Source organism: Periplaneta americana, chromosome 8, assembly GCF_040183065.1.
Source record: "Periplaneta americana isolate PAMFEO1 chromosome 8, P.americana_PAMFEO1_priV1, whole genome shotgun sequence".
Taxonomy (NCBI): domain Eukaryota; kingdom Metazoa; phylum Arthropoda; class Insecta; order Blattodea; family Blattidae; genus Periplaneta; species Periplaneta americana.
In genome coordinates this window covers 121103118-121127374 of record NC_091124.1, presented here as the reverse complement: position 1 = coordinate 121127374, position 24257 = coordinate 121103118, and the positions used below count along the sequence as shown (strand labels likewise).

Here is a 24257-nt window from a genome sequence, read left to right as displayed (position 1 = left end):
TTTCCACGCAGTTCGCTTCCTCCTTAAATCGTGCTGCTTGGAAACTACTAGATCGCGACTTGTGTTAAGGACAACGCGACAAGATTTTATTTTCCTACAACATAGGCGAACAACTTAACGTACATTGACCTGAAGATGTAGTACCAACAGGTAATTACAAGGGAAAATCAATAAGTTTCCGAACTACCCTGAATATAGGCAACACACAGGACTTAGGAAACTGAGAAGTTATCTGGAACCAGAGAAACGCCTGGAATCTATACTAAGTGCGTAACTGAAAGACAGACAAGAAGACAAGCCATAAGATGTATATGGAGAGATTTCAGGAAAATCGCAATAGGTCCTTGACATATTTCCACAAAATCACGTGTAGAAGCTCAGTTCACAAAGACAATCTGACGCTGTTTGATGGACTGGCTCCACAGGCATGGAAACAATTATTAACTTCAATGATACGCGCATGCATACAGTAAATACAAGTGCTGTTCGGAAATATATTGTTTTCACTTTGTATGAGTCACCGTACTTGCCACAGGATAAGCCCAATATAAAAATTTCTCTACTGTAGGGTAAAGGTGCCTAATTCCGTGATACCTCTAATCCCGTGATAAAATTTCACTTGACTGCCATGGAGTTGTAGTCTCTGTCTTTTTAGTTTTTGAAATACCTAAGAGATATCAGGAGATGTCTTCTTTTCAATTCTATTGACTACCCGCCTTTTGAATAGAAGCAGTCGACTGCAGAAGCTTTTGTTCAGTGAAAGGTGGTTGACTAGTAAGTTTTTCTTTCTCTTGTGACCACTCCTTAAGAAACATTTTATATTTGAGGTAAGAATTAATATAGCATTATTAAAAATGATATATTACTGTAGATTAAAGTCAGTTGAATCAATGTGTATGATTATTTAAACATTATGAGACAATAACAATGCTATAGGATATATATTATTTTAATGTACCGAAGTACATATGATATTTCCATGCAGATATTCTGCGCCATCATACGATGAAAGAGTAATGGAACGGAGAAAAATTCTCTCCGGCACCGGGATTTGAACCCGGGTTTTCAGCTCTACATGCTGATGCTTTATCCACTAAGCCACACCGGATACCCATCCCGGTGTCGGACAGAATCGTCTCAGTTTAAGTTCCAACTCTTGGGTTTCCTCTAGTGGCTGCCCTCTGCACTACGTCATAGATGTCTATGAACGTAGGACTGAAGTCCACACATGTGCTGAGGTGCACTCGTTATGAGTGACTAGTTGGCCGGGATCCGACGGAATAAACGCTGTCTTAAATCACGGCGCTTATTCGTCGGATCCCGGCCAACTAGTCAACTCAACCAGTTTTCAACATTTCCATGTTCTGTTATTTTAATTTAAAACTAAAATGTAGTTCTACAAGTCTAGACAGATCACAATAAGATTTCTGGATAAACAAGTAATATTTTTAAAATTGCGTTTAAGTTTGTGTGACAATTTGCAAGGTATTTTGCTTCAAAAATATTTTTTTAGGCACAGTATCTAACAGAGGGGTTTGATTCTGGTCAGTTCAATTGATAATACACATGTAAACTTGTACAACAAATTTCATAAAATTCTGTTCAGTAGTTTCATAAACGAATTTAAAATGCAGTTGACGAGAAAAGAGCGTAAAGATATAGTATGAAATGTGGTACCATATTCAGTATCTTACATTATATATAATTCATAACTTTAAAACTAATATAGATATTGAAATAATTATATCATCAAAATTAACTTGAAGAGTTGCTGTGTATTTTAAAAATTATTTTTAAAAATAGATTCTTTAAGATTTTAAGCTTTATCTTCACGATACAGTTCGTATGGGTATATATAATTTCTTTTAATTTATGTTTATGGAATATCTCTAGTCTCTTTATTGAATTTGGCGTTTCTCAGAATTCCTTGCATTTGTGAACAAAATATATCACAGTTTAATTAGATGTTTGAATTTTTACCCATTTACATTGTGGTGTCAAGGAGCAGTGTAAAGTAATTTTGAACATTTGCAATAAAATTAAGTTATACATACGAGTAGTCTATACGTTTAGTCCACAACTATGGAGTAACGATTGGCGCGTCTGGCCGCGAAACCAGGTGGCCTGGCTTCGATTCTCGATCGGGGAAAGTTACCTGGTTGAGGTTTATTCCGGGGTTTTCCCTCAACCCAATGTGAACAAATGCTGGGTAATTTTCGGTGCTAAACTCCGGACTCATTTCACCGGCATTATCACCTTCAACTCATTCAGACGTTAAATTACCTAAGATGTTGATCAAGCGTACTAGAATAACCTACTTAAAAATAGTTTAAAATGCCATTTTTGCGTCAAATTTTCAACTTTCCTTTTTTAGGCTCATAAAATACTGTAAACTTCGTAGTTTTAAAAAAATGTATCATTTATATTGTTAGGACGTTGGGGTTCATTTTTAAAACCCATTTAAAGGGACTGGTGCGCAAGGAATTTTGACAGCTGAGTCGTGACAGTGCAGTAAACTCTCTGCAAGCGTGCTGTGATTCAAAGTCTGTACTTTCGTCAGTTTTGAGATTCAAAATAGGCGGTTTTTATACTTCCAAATAGTTCTAGTATTTTCCATAGATGGCAGGTGTTTATAGTTTGCATTTTACATAGTTTGCCGGTTTGTTGTGAGTAAACATGAAGGTCTGCCTCACGTTAGCATGTGGTTTTCTTTGTGTGGTGTTACAGTAAATACCTTACTATAATAATACCGGACAGCTGTATACTAGCAGCATTGACGTGAATGTGACGTATGGCTGATCAGACATCTAGCGGAGCTGCGTGCAATTACATCCACAAATACAAATTGTATTAGCATAGCAGGAATCGAACTATTGTTTAAAACGTGAGATACTAATGTGGAATAATATACGAGACACTTAAGAAACGTTGAATAGTATTTAATAAGCGTTAATAAACAGTATTCTGTCACTGGTTTCGATTTTCCACTCAAACAAATTTTTTCTAAAAATTTAGTTTTTGCGAGATGAATTAAAAAATACAAATAAATAAAAATTACAAATCCCATTGGATTTTTCTAATTTCTTTTAAAAAATGTTAAATTCGTGTGTATGCATCACGAGAAACATGGGTTTATTAGTGTAAATCGTCCAATTGTGAAAATCGTCGTATCTCGAGATAAAAACGCGAGTTTTGTATAAACGTTAATAAAACCTATAAATTCCAACCGATTGTGCTAATTCTTTCAGGAAGTGTTTAATATGCGTTAATAAACAGTATTCTGTCACTCGTTTCGATTTTCCACTCAAAATGTTTCTAAAAATTTAGTTTTTGCGAGATTTTAAGCTATATAAACATGAATAAAAATTACAAATCCCATCGGATTTTTCTAATTTCTTAAAAAAAAATGTTAAATTCGTGCGTATGCACCAAATTATATCAAAAGATTCATGTTCGTATCATGAGAAATATGGGTTTATTAGTGTAAATCGTCCAATTGGGAAAATCGTCGTATCTCGAGATAAAAACGCGAGTTTTGTATAAACGTTAATAAAATCTATAAATTCCAACCGATTGTGCTAATTCTTTCAGAAAGTGTTTAAGGGGATCCGGTAGGCAAAATTTCTTGAATTTTTTTTTTTTTCGATTTTTATGCTAAAAAATTATACATTCTTTTCTGTTTTATTTGATATTTACTGTACATCATTATTCTATCTTCCCAATAACTATTTCTAAAACAAGTGTGAATAAGGCCCTGGAATGCATAATAAGTTTAATGAATTCTCTAATGCTTTAATATTTTGAATGAAAATAAAAGTTTTTAATATTTTGAATTATTTGAACGTTTTTCTGTAAGTTTTTTTTTCTTTCAAAATGCAGTTTTTATCAGCTTCTATTACAGATAGGCACGTTGCCACAAGCCTTGTCCCTAATTTAACATGAGATTTTCAATAAATCTAAATTATGAAAATAATTATTTACAAATAGAGGCCTATATTGAAAATTGTAGTTAAAATTTGGACCGGAACAAAAGAAAATTATATTTAATGTACTATGCACTTTTCCTTCAATTGGCTGTGTTAAATTCAGGTCAGTATATGTAACAATATCGTTTAAAATATCAAGTGCCTACTACTAGCAGTTTCTGAGAAAAGCTACATGAAAAATAATGATTTTAACATAGCCGAGATAGGACGTACCGGATCCCCTTAATGTAACATTATTTTATATCAAAGCTGCATATTATGAGAAATATTGCATGCTTCATATTATTTTCCGTAATTAATTGTTAAGTATTTTTCTTTGCTTTTCTGAGACAAAATTAATTCTAACATTAAGAATGAATTTCAAATAACGCTTTATATACCCATTGCTGACAGCTGCAAAGATAAAATAGGTAGTAATCTGATGCTTGTAATAATTAGTAAAGGCATGTGGACAACAATAAAACTTAATTTGCTAAAACCTTAACTTCTATTCATTTATTAGGCCTAAATAAAAAACCTAATTTTTATTGTTCTATCAACACAAAGAAAAAGACATTAGGCCTACTAAAGAATTTTGTTGACTCACGTTTTGTGATCCCACGGAAATCAAAAGTACGATTTGGAGCAGTTTGTAATGTTGTAATTGTAGCAGTTATAAACAGCGCATATACACAGACATTTTAACATAGCAGTACCGGTAACTATTTACTAGCGCAGCGATAATCTACATTGAAGTGGATTACAGCTTTTTTCGCGGGATTCACCACACTGGTCGCCTAGGTAACAGCACCAGTGTCGTTCGCGCGCAGAACTGCTAGCTGTCCGGTATTATTTTAGTAAGGTATTTAGCAGCGGCGGCTCGTGATAAAATATTATGTGTGTTCATAATTTTGTGTTCCAAAATCGAAGAGAATTTGAAATCGTATGTTTTTAGCCTTATATGAAATGTCATGATTTCAATGTTTCACTGTCGAAAGAACCGTATATAAATTCAAAACAACATTCAATAATAATAATAATAATAATAATAATAATAATAATAATAATAATAATAATGAAACCTAATCTTTTTATTTCAAATTTTTCCTGGTAAGCCAGTTTACCCAGTTCTTTACTCTTCAAAATTACTTGAACAGAGTTCATTGCTTACGTTTGTTAAAAATTAATACATAACACAATTTAGAAAAGCGTGTGTTCAGTAATATATTTTGATTCACAACACACTGATACACTATAGCTTATACCAGTACTGTAATCCCATTCGCATAAAATGATTACTATAAATACATGCTAGTAAATGTTATTCTTAAATAATATAACCACCATACAGATATTTAAATTAATACCACCATCGCATTCAGCCACCACGTCTTTGAAAGCCAAACTACGCTATATGCCGACACTGAAGTATAGTAATTCACAAACCACACTCTCGTAGCAGCACTGTACACACATCGACATAAAATAAACGTTCCGACAGTGAGATGCTGACACCTGCAGACTAAAATACGGACTAATTAAATTTCCTCCTCGAGATATAGCACGTAAACGATAGGCATCGATGTACCTGACATCTTTAGGATAGATTCACTGCTCACTTAACACTTTGTGCTCTTGACGAGTCATAAGCGGCGAGAGAAAGACAATTTTCTCTCGCGCATGCGTGTAATTCCTGTAACCTTCTTGAAAAGAGCACGGCTTGTACGTGAACGCATGTTGCCAAGTTTACATAAGAAGTTTATGCAAGATCCGGGAAGTTTAAAATACTCGATCCTGATATTATACATCCCCACTACGCCAATACGGTATTGAATAATAAACCTAGTCGTGCATTAATGGAAACAAGGTGTTCACGTGCTCTCGTGCTCTTATTGACGCACAGCCACTGGTATTTGGTTACTGTTCATAAATTTATTTGGTTTGGATATTTCAAAGTTTCTTTGTAAACGATTTTTAATAAGTGTTACTGTATGCAAAATTTTGATAGGACTGATATTTAATGAGATACACGAGTTTTAAAATGACAGTGTAAACACATTTCAGCGCCGCCTCTGACTAATAGGCTATTATAATGAAATGAAAACAAATGACTTCGTCTATAAGGGGCCTTGCACAACAACAAACGGAAGCTATTCATTTAACACTAATTTATACGGATATAATAATTTGTATGATGGGAATATGTAAATGTTTATCAATATTAACATATAGTGTATAGAATGATTGTCTATTTGTATGAAGTAGTCTACTTTTAACCGATTTGTATAATTATTATTTCACCTTTGAAAAGTGTGGTTTCTCTAGATGAACATAATGTTTATGCTATTACTGTAACTCCTGGGTGAATCGAGGACAGGTAAGACTAAAATATATTCTTACGCACAGAAAACTTTAATTATAAAGAATACTGTAGTATATTACTTGATTACTTAAACTTTATTTGATCCACATATATATTCGATATTTTCGTGAAAATACAAGCCTATTCAGTATCTCTAATGCCGAAAAGATGGTTTTGAGAATATCGTGTGTGTGTGATACAACAATTTCTCCGAAACTATTTTAACGATTTTGTTTAAAAGCTACAACTATATAAATAAAAAATGTATTCGGAAATGTTATACGGAAACTATAATAATTATTGCTAGTAAACAAGTAATGGCTCTTTATGTAAAATAAAAACACTTATTATTTAATCGAAATGGAATGAGATAATTTTATTCTAGATTTAATGTATATTATGTTGCCTAAACTGACGAAAAAGATGCTCATTTCTTTCGTAATCTTACATATAAAAGTCAATGTGGCTATGTACGTATGTATGTATGTATGTATGTATGTATGTATGTATGTATGTATGTATGTATGTATGTATGTATGTATGTATGTATGTATGTACTCAATACAAATCTACACGCTTTCACCGATATTTGCCAAAGTTTGCACATTTAACCTTCATAACCCGGAGAAGAACATAAGCTACATTAAAATTGAACAGATGGACGTTAAATTATTGAAAACAATAAAAATTAGAAAGAAATAAGGCATATTATATGATATTAAAATGGCCTCCTATTCTACAGTCAACTGTCTTTTATTAACGTCATCCAATCATGTCTTCTTCCGTTGTAAAAGTAGCCATATTGTTATTGAAATATAAAATAAAATAACATTAAATTAATATTACGTAAATAAAGGACAATTTCTTGATTGAATGTGTCATGGGCAATAATATACAATACAAAATGACATAAACCACATATTTGTTTAGTTTTTATAAAAACATCAAACATAATAGACAGTAATTGTGAAACATTCATAATACTTAAATTCAAGCACTTAAATACGTAACTCTCTGTAGCGTTGTGTTAAGATGCATGACTTTGATGTATGGAAACCCAAGTTCGAACCTGAACTCGAGTACTCTTCTTTTTATTATTTTCATAATTTACTTACATTATTTTAGATACGTTATTTTATTTTAACCCGCCATAAAGAGAGTTTTACTACATAAATAATATATCCGTAGCATTTTATTTATGCTGTCTCAAACAAAGTTACCATACAATTATACTGAAATCTTTATATATAAAAGTGAATGTGGGTATGTATTTTCTCTATACAAATCTACACGCTTTGACCGATATGTGCCAAAGTTTGCACATTTAACCTTCACAACCAGGAGAAAAACATAGGCTATATTAAAACTGTGCAAATGGACGTTAAATTAATAAAAAAATTGAAATAAATACGATCAAACATTCTTGTGTAATATTAAAATGCTGTCTTCTATAGCCAATTGTTCTTTATTAATGTCTTTTGTATTCAACATCGACTTTCACGAGGCCATAGAAAATATAACATTGTTGGTACACATCATGAAGGCTAAAACTAGATAATTCGTACAATAAATATCTTTACGCAGTCCAGGACCGTATTATGAATTTCTCGATGCAGTTGTAGATAGTGAGCAGGCTGTGTCTTATCCAACTGAATTCTAGAATTCTTTCAAACTACAAGGATTGCTACCACATAATTTACTTAATATTGAATAACCAGAAGTACTATTGCGAAATATTAACCCACCAAAATTATGCACCAATATGAATTGGTGTGAAGAACTCATGCTAAACGTAATAGAAGTCGCAATATTAACTGGAAAAACGAAAGGAGAAGATGTTTTTATCTCACGTATTGCTATGATATCCATTCTATTTAATTCATTTGCAATTTCAGTGCGACTAGCATTTGTAATGACCATATTAAAATGAAGCTCAAGGACAGTACCTCAAAGTTGACTTAAAAACTGCGTGTTTTTCACATCCTCGACTATATTTTATACAAAGAAGTGGAAAAAAAAATTACACATATCAAAAAGCAATTCAATGATATTTCTGTCATGTTGCTAATGTATGTTGCTGTCGTCTGCGATACAACGAACTTTTCTGTTGATTTTCGAGTTTGGCATTTTTTCCGGTTATTATATGCTTATTTAAGTTGTGTTAACTCTCGCTAGTGGTTTTATATTTTATTTTCTCCGTCTTAGTATTTATTTCATTATTGTAAATATTTTTGTTTTATCACTATTATTATTATTATTATTATTATTATTAATGAATTATTTTGTATTACAATCTTTGTATAATTTATGTCACGATTATTCTATTATTATTATTATTATTATTATTATTATTGTTACTATTATTTTATATCATCAGCATTATTATTTGAACCCTGTAAAATTTATGTAGACTACTGGACTGTACCCGAGCACGAGCATATGCTCATTTCGGGTATCTATCCAAATGTAAATTCAAATGTAAATTGTAAATAAATTGTAAATTGTAAAATTGTAAAAAAATTGTATGTGAATGTACGTAAGCCGACTGAAAATAGCATTGTATTAATTATACGTCTCTTAAAATATTGTTGTTCACGTCCGAAAATATGTTACTGCGAAATTCTATCTGTATAATCACGTTGCAAATGTAATATGTTATGCGTTGTGGAAATAACAATCTCTTAATTTCTAAAATACCGTTATGCCTATACGTCTCTCAGAATATCAGTCTTTATGTTAAAAAAATGACTTATTGCAAGTTTATATTTTAATCTGTATTCTGTGTATAAAATAAGAATTAATAAAATACTATGTTCTGAATTTGTGAGATATAGTTTTCCAAGTCATATTAAAAAAAATGGGTATAATATAAGTGGGTGTACAGCGGTCAAGGGATAAAAAATCTTCCAATATAAATTAAATTATATATGTACATATTGATTCGATACTGAAACTGATCAGAAAGAGGAAAAGGAATCATATTATCGTTGGGTTTTACTTTGTTCATAGTTTGATTTTTCTATTATTTCTGGCGGTGTGGAAGAGAAGGCTTAATGGCCTTAACTACACCAGAGTAAATAAATAAAAACAAATAAATATATAAATAAAAAAAACCTTGAACGTCAGGCACATGATGACATGTTTTCTTTTCGGTGCCTGCTTTACAACTGTTTTAAATTGAGTTGACACTGGCAGGCATTTCGCTAAGAAGTTCATCAATTCATGTAAGTGACGTTAAGTGAAGATTACTCTTAGCTTAGTAAAGGAAATTCGTTTTGGTTGTCTATAGTTAGGTTTCTGAGATTTCCCAAAATGTAATAAGCAGTTTAATTAAAAACAGAAGCAGAAAGGAAAACCCGTGCAACGCCGGGTGCTTTTAGCTAGTATAAAATATTGTCACACGCAAATTGTTGTTTCATAAGGAATTCACTGTACGTAGCTACTTATCGCTAGAGCACAAAACACCGCGTGTAAGATGGCACCAGAAGAATGTTTTCTTTAAATAATAATGGCTATTGTTCTACATCTCCTTGTTGCGTGTGCATAAATTTCCACAGAAGCAATTAGTTGGACAGCGATCTGATTCACAGGAAGCCTACGCCTACTGCCGGTTATTTGAAAAGAAAGAAGTAGTGTATTTTTATGTTTTTCGGCACTGCTAAAATATTTATACCAATTCTAAACAACCATTTTCATAAACAGAAAAATACGGTTAGAAATGATTTCTATAGGGGAGAGTGGTCCACAATGAGACATTCCCTCTAAAATCAGAATGGTTTAGCCGACAAGTAACAGCCTAATGAACTACTAGGCAGTAGTTTTCAAGATACTGAATCGATCACCTACGACATTCTCGTCTTAGTAAACATTTCGCCATTTTCCAGTGTGTATGTAAATTATTTACCTCAGTAATTGAAGTGTCTAGTTGTCTGTTCAGTCAGGTAAGAAAAATGTCATTTATTCCATAGGATCAAGTACATATTGATTTACTACAAATTACCGTAATTAAAAGCACCTTACTTGTCTTAGGAAATTTACTACGATCTGTTACATTGTAAGAAGTAATGTGGGCAGAGTGAGACACTGCTAAATTGCTTTCTCAAGATAAAACTATGTATAATTACGTATTTGATGTTTTAGAAATGGGAAAAAATCGTAAAATTTAAATAAATAAAGGGTCCTTGACAGCCCAAAGTATTAAATATGCTGTAAAAACTTGTTCAAGAAAAAACACATCCGCATTCATAGGGCAGCAGTTAGATGTGATTGTCATTCCAGACACAAGCATGCTATCTTAAGATGACTCCCATAAAAACAAGAGCTGGAAAGGAGACAGAGAAGGAATTAAAACAGAAAAAGAAGAATATAATGATGAAGAAAAAAGTTACACAGAAATTATCTGATCTCTCTGAAGAGATAGATGTAGCAAATTCTGACCATTCATCTTCTGGAAATGACTTCGAAGTTGAACATTCTCTATCACCAATGGACCAACAACCCAAGAAGCAGATGTGAATGACTTTGCTCTTGTAAAATTTCAAGTTAATGAGAAAAATTTATTTTATGTTGGAAAAGTGCTCTCTCGTAGTACTAAGAATTACAATGTTTCATTTCCAAGTATAAGTGCTAAAATAGGGAACAGTTTCATTTTTCCAGAAGTGCCAGATGAAGCATTGGTTAATAAAACTGAAATTACAATGATTTTGCCAAAGCAGACCTGTGGTCAGACAAAAAGGCAGCATCGAGTTTGCTGGTAACATTCAATGACTCCCTGACACATAACCTGACTACATAGCCTATATATAATCATCTGATATTTATAGAAGATATATATATGCCACTTCTTTGATATCATAATTGTATTAATCCGTCAGAAAATAAAGTGTCTCATTGTGGAACTGTCACTGTCTCAAGGTAGAACACTATGGTGCACTACGAGACATTTTGTCCCTCTGAACATGTCAGCTTGTAATCTGAAAATCATTATCATTAGCACACAGTTTTAAGATTAATTATAAAATGTAATAATGATCGAAAATTGTTCACAAATAAATGCCAATATCCACTGCAAACATTAATGTAAAAAAAGTAAACAAATTTTCCTGTCTCAAGGTGGACCATCTTTCCCTATATACTTAGACATGCACAAAATTTAATTCCAAGCAAAAGGTTTAATAACTTAAATTAACTTAACCCTTAACGGTTAAAACCTATAGTTACTCTAGTTATGGCTTAAAAGTTATACAACGTGTAGGCCTAATTGCAATAATAAATACAAGTTTTCATTGTAATTACTCACCTCTTCCTTGGAATTCAGTGAGAAGATTGCGCCTGCTTTCCATGGCACAGAGCTTTGAAGTCAGAGCACAAAGTCTGTTTCTCTATTTATTTTTTAAATAAGCATATGATGAAAGCGACTTTTCGCACAAATATGTGGATGAAAAGGGCAATAAAGCCGTTATGGCTTTATTCGCTTAAACTGGGAAGTCCTTTAAACACAACCGAAAGCAATTAATGACAAAGATTTAAAACTTTTCTGTAACTGAAAATCAGTGGAAATTTCAATAAGCTGCTCTTTTTCATTTACGCTTAATGTGGATTCTAAAATTGTTGACTCTTCGGAGGGATTGCGAATCCAATTGTTGTTATTGGACATAGCAGGGAAATAATCTCTGAAGGTTTTTCCAAGTCCCTTCAAATGTTCTTTAACCATGTTCTTGACATTTTCGTCCAAAGAAAGATGATTTTCCAGCAGGAAGTCGTGAAGGGTATCAAAGCACTCAATTTGATTGCTATTGAAACACGTTTCCCAAAAATAAAGTTTTTAAATGAATGATTCGATACGGTCTTGCACAATATAAACGTTTATATTTGACCCCTGGAGAGATAAGTTTAAACTGTTAATTTTGAAAAAAAAAAAAAAAAAAAAAGTCTGCCAAATAAGCTAAATTCTGAAGCCAGATTTCATCTTCCATGCACCTTGCTTGGTGAAAGGCATGGCTGGTGAGAAAAACGTAAACTTTGTCTTTAAGCTCATACAGTCTGGAAATAATTCTACCTCGAGATAGCTACCTAACTTCAGTGTGAGACAATAAACATAGATGCAGGAATTTGTAGGGCAAGCCTTAATAAAATTAATTATTTTCACTGCATCGTCCAGCACATATTTAAATCCATTGGGGATGCGTTTAGAAACAAGAGCCTGTCTATGAATGCAACAATGTGTCCAAGAAGTGTTGGACGCTACCGATTTCACTTTGGCAACAAACCCAGCATAACACCCTGTCATAGATTTCACACCATCTGAACAAATGCCTACACAGTGAGTCCAGTCTATTGAGTTTTCGCGAAAGTATTCGTCGGTTAACTTAAATATATCTTCTCCCGTAGTTCTCTATTTTAAGGGTTTGCAGAATACTAGCTTCTCTTCTACAGACTCCCCATTAATATAACGGACGAAAAGTAACAAAATGGCTAAATTGGTAACATAAGTCGATTCGTCAAATTGAATCTCAAAAGAAGGACTGGCACGAACTCTTTCCAAAATTTCATTTTCGACATAATTTGCCATTTTTTTAAATTTGCAATTCATGTTGGATAGCGGTCAGCTAAGCCCCTTATTAATATTATATGTCGATAAATTCAAATGTTTATTCAATCTTATGGCTTAGATACTAATAATTATATAAAACAAACAATTTATGTTTTACATCTTATTATGTTCTGGTACTAACGTTTTCACCCTCACGGGGAATCTTCAGGTACAAGGTATGGGCAGATATCTATCTAAAAGCAATTACAAAACTTAACCTCATATTTGAGAATAACATTGATCATATTAAAAAGATAATATAAGAAATGTAATATGGTGACGAATATGAAATGTATTAAAACGTGATCTTGTCAGATGTTAAAAGTCATCGTAAGCTTGCATAACTGTGAATTTTACTGGGCATCTTGATACGCAGCAATGACACAAAAAGTTAAATCTTAATACATTGATATCTTAAGTACATTGTACTACTATCAACAAACTTCTTTGATAATGATGGAGAAACCCTCTGTTTATTAGTGTACTGACCATTAGTAAATATTAAAATCAATGATTAATTAAGAATTACATTAACCTAGTATTACTGAATGTTGAGTCGTAAAAGCAAAAGCTGTGAATTGGCCAATTCTGATGGAGCAAGTAAATTATTCTTGTTAAAAACTGTCTTGTGCTCAATTATCTGAAAACAAGTGTTTATTATTTGTGATGGATAAAAGATTATTAAATTGAATACCATATGAAAATTATTGATATATTTACAAAGTTGTGTGAGAGTCTAAAAAATCATCACAGTACACATGTTTCGTAAATGTTGAAATGAAGTGATGTTTGTTGTAATCATATTGTTGTTTCAATTTGAATGAACAAATCTTGGTAATCAAATGTTCCATCGCTCAATACGTAAGTAAGCGTTGAATATAATTCTCTTTGCCTTTTTTTTTTTTTGGTCAAATTATCCGTTTTTATAATATGTAAATATGTGTTACAGATTGAAATTGAATATTTGACATTTGGTTACCAATATTTGTTCATTCAAATTGAAACAACAATATGATTACAACAAACATCACTTCATTTCAACGTTTACGAAACTGTGTACTGTGATGTTTTTGAGACTCTCACATAACTTTGTAAGTAGATCAATAATTTTCATATGGTATTCACTTTAATAATTTTTTATCCATTACAAATAATAAACACTTGTTTTCAGATAATTGAGCACAAGACATTTAACAAGAATAATTTACTTGCTCCATCAGAATTGGCCAATTCACACCTTTTACTTTTATGACTCAACATTCAATAATACTAGGTTTATGTAATTCTTAATTAATCATTGATTTTAATATTTACTAATGGTCAGTACACTAATAAACAAAGGTTTTCTCCATCATTATCAAAGAAGTTTGTTGTTAATAGTACAATGTCTTTAACCCTTCGTTACTCGCGTTAAATTTCGTAACGCCAGTACTCACCTGGATTACAATGGTAATCCACATTTGTTTTTGTTTGCAGACATGGTTTAAACATTGCAATTAGATTTAAATGTTAAGAAATATATTGTTTTCAGTTATTATAGTAATGAGAATGGATATGTTACGCGTAACGGAACGTATTAAATATAAATATTAATAATGAAACGTATTATAGTACACAAATTGCATTCAAGTGACATGTTTACATAATGTTTCCACACTGGACGTGTCTATGAGTCATAATTTATTGTTGCACCATAGTTATGAGTTAGTTCACTATCATCATAATTAATAGGTTATCTAGAATTGTTGCTCATTCGCTGTTTGAAGGTCACCTGATCTCTTGATGTAAACTCTCCCACAGGAAACGCAAGTTCACTACTGCTGACCTTTGTTACGTCATATTTGATAACTAAATACCTCACTCAGGGGTGTAGCAATGAAAAAATTCAGGGATGTAACAATCATTCACACTTCACATATAATATTTTACAGATGTTTTTGCAGTTCAGATTTAACGCACATGATAGCCTAATCTAAATTTGATTCAATTATCTAAGTAGGCCTACGCATTTCTTCCATACAGTTCAAACAAATTACATGTTTAGTAAGTCAAAGAAAATAGAGGCCAGCGTCGTGAATTTCTGCTTACATCATAGGCTGAGCATAACTGTTCCAGGACATTCACAGCACATTTAGTTCTATTATAATATGATATTATTTCATGTTTCTAGCTGCCTCCCGTTTCCTCATCCATTGCCTTATCATAATGCATGGTTGATAATGCTAACAGTGTTTTTTTTTCTTTGGTACATACGAAATAATTGTGCAGCGTTCATTGAATCCAAACAATGTACTGTTAACTTACCTGTCTTAGTAGTTGTGAAATGAGGAGGGATTTCTCTTTTGTTTTCTTTCTATGTTCCTACAAGTGTAATTTTGTCATTTTCTAGAAGATCTAAACACAGAGGTACGCTCATGAAACAGTTATCGGTGGTCACATTTCTTCCTGTTCCTTTGATGGGATGAACCAGCCTCTTCACCACTGCATGTGCACTGTTACTTCGGTGAAATGGACAGTCTGGTTGAATACCAGCATAAATTTCCAAGTTATGAATGTAATATGTTTTCACATCCACCTTAGCAAAAATTTTGATCCAACATTTTGTTGGTTTAGTAGGTATATACTCTTCATGGGACATCGTCCTCTGAATGCAACCAACTGCTCGTCTATAGTTACATATTCGCTTGGACTACAGCACTTTTGTGAGTTCTGAACAAATAACTCTAATAATTCACGTATAGCAGCCAATTCATAAATTTCTTTCCTTTCCTTTTGTCATAAATGTTATCAAAGAGTAGACATCGTAACAAAAATTAGAATCTATTGTAGGTCATTGTCAGGTAAATTGACTCTATTCCTGTGCCATTTTTATCCCATAGTTCTCTTACGTTCAGTCTTCCCGATTTCAAGGCGCCAGCAAAATACAAAATACCCAAGAGTGCCTCAATTTCTACGTCATTTGTTAATTTGCAATCTCTGTCACGTCCGTAATTACGCTTCACTTTTTCAATACAAATATTAGTACCCTTACAATTACATTGATTATTGTCTGATCAATAAAGCAGTCAAAACTCTCTGTGTGGGTCCGCGCAATTCTTGCAGCCCTTTTAGGGCTCGATAAATGAATCACTATATTTTGTGCTCGTCTTCTCCCTCGTTGAGCTACTGGTTCTTCCTGCCAAATTGTCATCTTTTTTCTACCCGTATAGCAGTTTCCATCATTTATAGACATTAGTCTTTCATCATCACCACCACCACCATCATCATCATCATCATCATCATCATCATCATCGTCTTGTTCTGAATTAGAATCGTGAACTTCATTCTAAAGATCTCCCCTGTTGCTTTCATCATCACTTTCATTTTCAATGCCATCATCCATATCTTCATCCAGCCATTTGCAAATGTTGTTTGTAGTTTCCGTACCCATTGGAGCAAACTGCGAAGAGGATGGAACGATGTCACACTTTTTTCATAAACTTACTGCATTGCATCACTTATAACCATATTAAAAACTATTTCACTTACCTGAACAAAAAACTGACGTCAGTACTCGCGTGGATTACAATGGTAATCCACTCGGAAAAATTGTGCATCACTTTATAAAACTTCGTATAACTTTCCAAAGGGTTGCGACAAATACGTCTAAACACCAGTAATGCCTCACTTAGACTGTGACGAGAAATTGCATTGACGCTCAACTACGCAGTGCTGCAGGCAGTGACGTAATAGAGGATTAAATATCAGTGGATTACTATTGTAATCCACGCGAGTACTGAAGGGTTAAGATATCATTGTATTAAGATTTAACTTTGTGTGCCATTACTACGTAATAAGATGCCCAGTAATGTTCACAGTTATGCAAGCTTACGATGATTTTTAACATTTGACAATATCAAGTTTTACTACATTTTATATTTGTCACCATATTACGTTTCTTACATTAACTTTTAATATTATCAATGTTATTCTCAAATATGAGGTTAAGTTTTGTAATTGATTTTAGATAGATATTTATTTGCTCATACCTTATACCTGAAGATGCCTCATGAGGGTGAAAACGTTAGTACTAGAACTTAATAAGATATAAAACATAAATTGTTTGTTTTACATAATTATTAGTGTCTAAGCCATAAGATTGAATAAACATATGAATTTATTGACATAGGGTGCTATTCATAGACATTTCGCAGCACGCGCTACGAGCGTACTAAGCTAGCCCCGGCTATCCACTGGTTACTAGTACAGAATTCAAATCATATCCTATCGCTAACACTGGTTTATGAATACGAAAAACGCTGATTATCCACCGGAAGCCCGCGCTAAAAATGTCTATGAATACGGCCCATAGTATTTATAATTTGCCATGTCTTCAATCCGGCGGATGATCGTATTGTCGGACATTGGTACCATATTGACTTTTTTTGTGAAATATTCTCCAAGCATACACCGTACTTACATCATTTATATATGGCCGCACTAAATCTTCAGCTATTGATCGACGTTTTGCAGTTTTAGTAATTCTGTAGCTAACGCGATAAAACGCTATACGAGCATTGTCATTGTCGCTGTTTGCAGCAGATACAAAATTAGTTAAATCATTTTTCCACCGGTTAGGTTTTCGTGTAAAAAATCAGCGGATTTGTTTACGTGGGTGGGGTGTTTATTTTTTAAATGGCATTTAAGTAGAGAAGGTTTCAGACTACTGTTAGCAAGAATGTCGCCACAAACAACACACTGTGGTCTTGGACAGTCCTTGTCATCTATATATGAAAATCCAAACCTAATGTAATTATCATCGTACTTTCTTTTCTTTACACACGGTTCACATTTGTCGGATTGACACACATCACTAGAAGCTGAATGACCTGTTGACACAACACTAACTTGCGATTTTGTTAAACCCGATTTTCCTTTCAAACTTCCACTTTTCAACCAATTATTCATTTTAATGTGAACGGAAACGATTCTGATACACAACTGACAACTTACTGCATTTGCCACAAGAAAAGAAGAAGTAGGCTATTGTTGAAAATACAAAATTAAATATAAGTTTGTTGAAATTCCAAATTAACAAGTAAAATCAAAGGCTGTTGTTAGTATTGTTAGAACACAGAAAAGTTGGGAGACTAAATTTCCATTGTAGCGAAACCAAATGCTTTCCTAACGTTGTTACATAACTGTAAATCAGGCATTCGCGGTAAATATTAATTTATTGTGGAAATAATGTGATAAATTCCCGATGTTACACATATGTAACATGGGGCATTATAGGGTTAATTTAATTTTAAAATAATAATAATAATAATAATAATAATAATAATAATAATAATAATAATAGTAATAATAATAAATATACTATTATTATTATTATTATTATTATTATTGTTATTATTATTATTATTATTATTATTATTATTATAAGACAATGCCGCAGAAATGAAGGAAACAATAATAAGCCTAACCTCGAAACCCACCATTACAGAAAAGTTTTGGCGAACCTCTTGAAATATTTTGCGAACCTCCTGGAGGTTCGCGAACCACAGGTTGGGAAACGATGCATTAGACAAGTTAACTTTAACGCCCAATCTTAAGAATGTTAACAATGAAACATGTTACAGACCAACGTGCCGCATGGCTCATGTAAGACTCCTTCCTTCGAGTCCGGCCACTGCAGGCATTTCAAATATTGTGTTCTGGACCGCTTCGCCATCAGCCTGGAGGATTACCTTCCGTATTTCTGTCGCATTGGCAGGTAATAGCAATTCTCGCATTAAAATTCTAACTAACCTAAAATTAATCGTATTGTACGTGTTTCGTTTCAATGTAATATTTGAATTTTTAACGTAATGAAATTAGTGACTGAATACCTTTATAATATTTTTATTGTGTCATCTTTTGCAATTAACCTGGATGACTAGTTTCGAAGTGGTATCCTTCACTGTCCTTAGTTTAGCCAATGAAGGATATCGCTTCGAAACTAGTCAGCCAGGTCAATTGCAAAAGTTAACAGAGTAAAGATATCATAAAGTTAGTCAGTGATAATAAGTGTTGAAAGAGTGCATCTAACAATGAATAATTAAATTAGTATTGTTGTTGAGTAATGTAATGAAAGTGTCAATTTCTGTTTCAGTTTTGCCAGAGTGTGCTGTCCTGATTATCTTCAAGAAGATCACAATTGAAAGATCTTGTATATCGTGATTTCTTTTGTTTTTTAATACAATGGAAACTATGATAGTATTCACTTAATGTGCATATTGTCTAAGAATGATTTAGCATGTTTTGTAGCTATCAAATACTTGTTAGTCTTAATTTTTTAACAATATTTAACTTTTAATTTTTATACAATAAATACTGATGGACAATGACTTGCTTCTTTTCATTGAAGACCTTCGGGGATTCCGGCATCGAATATAATTTTAGTATTTAATTCATATGACGTCAACTGCAATTCATCGCAACCACGACGTTCTAATAAAAACTTCTTGAAGTGAGTCAAGACTCCAAATAAGTGCTTTCTTTTCTTTTCTTAATCTACAGCATATCCAGCTGAAGTTACTTGTCAAATATGAAGCCTTTGAAATGTATTGGTAGATATTCTACAACACAAGCAGACAGTACTAATAATGTCCTTACCAGGTGAAGATGAGACTAAGCAGTAGACTTATAACTAGACTACCTAGCGACAAGGGTAGTAATCTATTCTATGGCAATACAATTACTTAAAAAGAGGATTGTAAACTACGAATTATCTACCAAACGACTGCAGGCAAAATAAAAGAATTAAAAAAAAATCTTTTGGAATATGTTTGAAACTGATTTAAGTAGGCAAAAAGTAGTTGTTGATGGTAATGATAATAATGATGATTATGATGAGAGTATCAGAAACGCTTTTGTGAAAATGATCGTTTAATTTTAGCTGATATAGATTAATGAAGAAAGAAAGTTGGAGATTAAATCCTTTGCACAGGTCTTCAACAGTACACAATTAATAATAGGATATATACTACCACCACCAACACAAATAATAATAATAATAATAATAATAATAATAATAATAATAATAATAATAATCATAATAAAATTCCTGAGTTATTCCGGCGCTGGACCCTAGACTAATTTCGCTAGCATTATCACCTTCATACTTGTCGTCACCATCGTGCTCCTTATCCTCCTGTCCTCCTCACCGCCATTATTATTTTTATCATCATCGTCTTCTTTAAGGATCCTAGTATCTCTTCTTCTCTCCACACTTCTTCGTACTTTTGTTATTCTCATTTGAGTTTCGGTTTGTCGTTGTCTCGATGACTCTTAAGATTACAATATTAACCTTTGGCTAATCGCTCTGAATGCATTATTTCAGTATGCTCTTTCATCTTTATGCGTAATGTATGTCTCGTAACAGCATGATTGAGTACCAAGCTCCAAACAGTGATCTTCAGATGAGTAAGTAAAGTTTACATGGTAATTTTAAAAATTGCTTAATTTTTCAAGACATGAATATTTTAAAGTTATTTTAAAAGGAGGGGACCCCTCCTATTCTCCGCCACTGTGTTCGAGCTCCCTATACATTTTCGTGTTCCGCTCGCGAACCACAGGTTGGGAAACGATGCTTCAGTCAGACTTCAGATGTATACAAACAATTGTTCTTCCTCTGACACACATCTCAAGTGTGATGTACTGCCTGATAATAATAGATTTACAGGTTTGGTACCAATTCATCAAGGGAATTTTCGCCCAGGAGCATTTTCATCCTCAGAACAGTCGTCCATTGAATAATTTGCCCAAAATTATTAATCAAAATGAAAGTTCAACTAAAGAAATTTGTCCCAAATGCATAATTCCATTGTTTTATGTATTATATTTATGTATTACATATTTAATATCGTAGTTTTGTCAAACACCATAATTTAGGCTACATTGCCATATTTTGACCACAAGCATGCAGATATCCAATAATATTAACATCATCTTTATAATCATTATACTGAGACGCAATGTTCAGCAGGTCTCTTTTACGGTTCTCTGATTCGACGGGACAGCTTTCGTAGGTGGAATTTCGAAGCAAATATTATTATTCGATCAAAATCGTCTTCTTCATCATTGTCATGGTTATCAAAACTACCAAACATCAACAATTGTTCACCACTTGTTATTCGGAATGCTTGCGTTAAAGCATGAAGATATGATAGTGATTTTGGATTTGAGGGATTTTTCCTCTGACATTTTCGTTCATGCTCCTTTTTAGTGACTCACCCAAAGGAAGGAAAGGGAGCACTCTTGATGGTACACTATCCAGCTCACGTTGGATAATTTGCACTGGGCATGCAACAGGCTCATTCTCTGCAGCTTTCTTTAGCCTAATACAACGCCTTAGGGCTTCCACTTCTTCTAGCGACGGTGGATGATCTTGATCAACAACATTCAAAACCTCGTGCAAGTTGTTTTTTTTTTCTACAAACCCAATACAATTTAGTTCTCAAGGCCGGTATTCATAGTCAGTGGTTCTATTTTTTTCTTATGTCTTATTCACTTTTGTCTGAAACCTGTTTATATAATTTTTCATTTTAGATTTTATTGTGAGCTATTCTGTGTCGCAGGGCAAGCCCAAAATATTGGGTCATACTACTAAATTAAAATTAAGTATGACTTTGTTAAGTTATACTTATTGTAAAATCTTAACTTATATGATTACGGTATTCATAGTCGGCTAATAAGTCGGCTAATAAGTTTCATTCAATAAGTGTAACTTATCGACCCTCCCAAGTACTAACATTGTAACTCAATTTTTTATGGTTTTGAGTTGTCCTAGTTAATATGGTCTTAAATTGTTTCTTTTTCTCCCAGTACTATCATTGTAACTCTAAACCTCCCCAATTGTATGTAAAATCTTATTGTTACTTTACATATCTGTATACACTAATTTACACGATCATTTTAAAATTTCATTTTCATCTCCTGAAAAATGTAAGAAAGTGAGTTACAATGTTAGTACTTGTGAGGGTCGTTATGTGTATACAAATAAGTCGAACTTATTGGTGTGATAAATTGCACAGCCATTGTCACGACAATGTAAATCAGACAGTCGATTTTCTTTTTTCTCTAAATTTGTATGCATAACTTCTGTAGGAATACAATAAAATGATTGATGTAATGTACGGAAAGAAGAAAATAAAATTTTCAATTATGTAGAGAAAGATGATTCTATTGAAGGAGATTATTCTGAAATATTCGAAGATTGTAGAAAACACGAACACCGATGTAGTTTTTTGAAGACAGAAGATTGCAGAAGAATTCAATTCGTCGATGCATATTGTGGAACATGTAAGTAAGCATAATACAATATTTTCTTTGAAAATTTTATTTTATAACATAAAGAAAGAAATTATGAAGCTAGTTTACGCGAAGTTGGAAATTTTATTGTAATTTGGTTATAATGATTACAGAGATTTGGAAAACAACTACGGATAGGCTACTATGGACGAACATCAAATGCCACCAACGGAATGTTTTGACCGAAGAAAGTCAAACAGTTATGGCTACATGAGGTGGTCTTCTAGTAAAAATATGAAGGACATTGATCCATCTGTAGCACAAATAATCCCTCGTACAATGGTTTAAGTTCCGGGAGCGGTTGACTCCGATATGTTTGCGAGTGAACTAGAAGGTAAGCAGTGTTACATTCAACATTCTTTCTTTAACATTCAATTTGTTTCTTAGCCTATTAGCTATTCTTTGTTAATGAAGAAAATTGTCAAATCATATTTACTTACATGAAGCGAGTCCGTAACAGGTAACTAGACCTAATGAACCTGATGGAATGAGGAAGAATAAATTCTACACAATTTAATTAGCCAGTTGACATAGTGTACATATTGTTTACATTGCAGTTGTGTTTGCAGAGGAAGTAGAGGGAGCACGTATTGCACCAAATCCTTCCGATGACGTATCCCCCTCTACTGCTGGTCCAACCAACTCAATTGCAGCTCAAACAACAGCGACGGCAACTCCAGCAGCATAAACGGATCACACAAGAAAGCGCAGGAATGTAGTTTTAAAGGAACAGAGTGAATTTATTATTATTTTTACAGGTCAATAATGCAACTGAGATCGGAAGCTCACAAACAAATACCGCTTGTCCATAATGAAATCCAGATAAATTACTTCAATCGGTTATTGTATAAAACTTCATAGTATTCATTGTTGATATTACAAATCGTCTAAATTGTAAATGTTTTGGTAAATCACATAAAAGAATAAAAATATTTTGCTTCATTGAAATACATTAAAGCTAATTGTGAAAGTTATTTAAATTTTATCATCATGCCTCCTAAACACTCTGTGCAGATAATGCAACAAGCACAGATTCATATGGAAGAGTCATTACATTTGGATCATCTTCTGGTAAGGTGTCATTTTCTCTGAACTCGAATTGTGAATCACTGCACAGGGAACAATAAATTATATTTTGAGACATTGTCGAGTTTGTTTTTTAAACCAACCGACAGATAAGGAAATCTTACCTTCCATACCTCAAACATCCTCTCCACTACATTAATTCTCGTCCTTTTGTCGGCTCTATTGTACCTATAAATTTTAAAGTATCAAGCCGATATTTCCATAACTGCTTACATTTGACAATTTATTTACTATCATTATGATAGCAGGAAACTTAATTGGTTACTAAGGTTGCATGTTTGGTGAGCTCTACGCTCGTTTGAAGCAATGAACCACCGGGAAGGGTAGCTGCAAATATATTGAATAAGCAGTAGTGGACAGCCGATAAGGGATGGCCCTCCAGCTTGACGGTTGGGCGAAGGACTAACAACCCATCACAATAAAAAAGAGCTTGTTACGAAACCCCAACATAAGCCTCGAAATGGGATTTTTTCTTTGGCAAAGAAATAACATTATGAGATTTGGTACTTGGAATGTCACCAGTCTTTACAGAACAGGACATTTGTAGCCAAAAAAAAAAAAAAAAAAAAAAAAAAAGCTAGATGTAGAATAGACTTTCTGGAAGTACAGGCGGTTAGATTAGATGAGAATGGTCTAACACCAATTTGGAACAGGATTCTTTATTCATAAAAAGTTAAAAATTAAAAATGTTTAAATTATGGTTTAGTTAACGATGCTAGCAATTGCAGAGGTTATATCAGCGTTGCCTTGGCAGAGCATGTAACACGTATGGAATCCAGAAATGCGTATAAAGTGTTAGTTGGAAGATCTGGGAGAAAAAAGACCTAGTTGGAAGGATAATATTAAAATGGATTTGAGGGAGTTGAGATATGATGCTAGGGACTGAATTAATCTTGCTCAGGATAGGACCGATGTCGGG

At 33.1% G+C, this 24257-nt stretch overlaps 1 long non-coding RNA gene across 1 annotated transcript; it reads left to right on the top strand.

Annotated features, from left to right (window-relative positions):
- LOC138704996 (uncharacterized) lies at positions 1-21634 on the top strand. Its single transcript, XR_011333531.1, has 3 exons — positions 1-150; positions 18541-18674; positions 19053-21634. It is a non-coding gene; the product is annotated as an uncharacterized lncRNA (long non-coding RNA).
- Positions 21635-24257: the final 2623 nt, after the last annotated feature.